The sequence below is a fragment of the Gymnoscopelus braueri genome (genome assembly GCF_963280865.1).
Source record: "Gymnoscopelus braueri genome assembly, chromosome: 13".
NCBI lineage: Eukaryota > Metazoa > Chordata > Actinopteri > Myctophiformes > Myctophidae > Gymnoscopelus > Gymnoscopelus braueri.
In genome coordinates, this window is record NC_137615.1 from 1,195,914 (window position 1) to 1,196,794 (window position 881).

Consider the following 881-nt stretch of genomic DNA (forward strand, 5'->3'; position numbering starts at 1 on the left):
ATCCTGATTGGCTAAGATTGACATCTAAAGCAGGAGTGTCCCGTTTTGAACAAAATGCCACAAATCAGCGTCCGATTGGAGTGAAACTTTGCAAACACATTCGCACTATGTTGAGGAACAAAGGCCAACCTTTTAACATTGCCCTATTATAGCGCCACCAAGAGGCCGATTTTTGCAATATTTTCTTTTTTTATATTACTCCTACAAATGTTGTCCAAACATCACGCAAATCGGTACACATTATCGCTATAGTCAAGTGATCAAGACGCCATCCTGATTGCTGGACATTCTGAACATTGCTGGCCAACAATAACCTACCTTACCTGGGCTGGTGGAGACCTGCATGTGCTCTGAGGAACACTTTTTCTAGTTAAATATGCATCGGCCATGTGACCATAACATATGGGTCTGTCTGCCCTGGGCCCTGTGTGTGTGTGTGTGTGTGTGTGTGTGTGTGTGTGTGTGTGTGTGTGTGTGTGTGTGTGTGTGTGTGTGTGTGTGTGTGTGTGTGTGAGACTTGGATTGATGTCACCAAAATCAGCCATCCATCCATTGTGGTGTGCATTGATTGATTGATTGATTGATTGATTGATTGATTGAATACTTTATATAATTTTAAATGAGTCATTCAGTCAAAATGAAATGTAGGTCAACCTGAAAGCATGCAGTGAATCATTCAAACATCTTGTGGTAATAATGGTTTGTTATTAGATTATTTAATACTTCATCACACTACAGCACAGAAACACTCATGGCCCTCAGCTTCCTTCCTAAGATCTATTATTTATGTCCTGTCAGTTATAGACCTATTAGTATATATCCTATATACCCTAGGGCAGTGTTTATCAACCTTTTTTGTGCCAAGGCACACCTGGCATAGT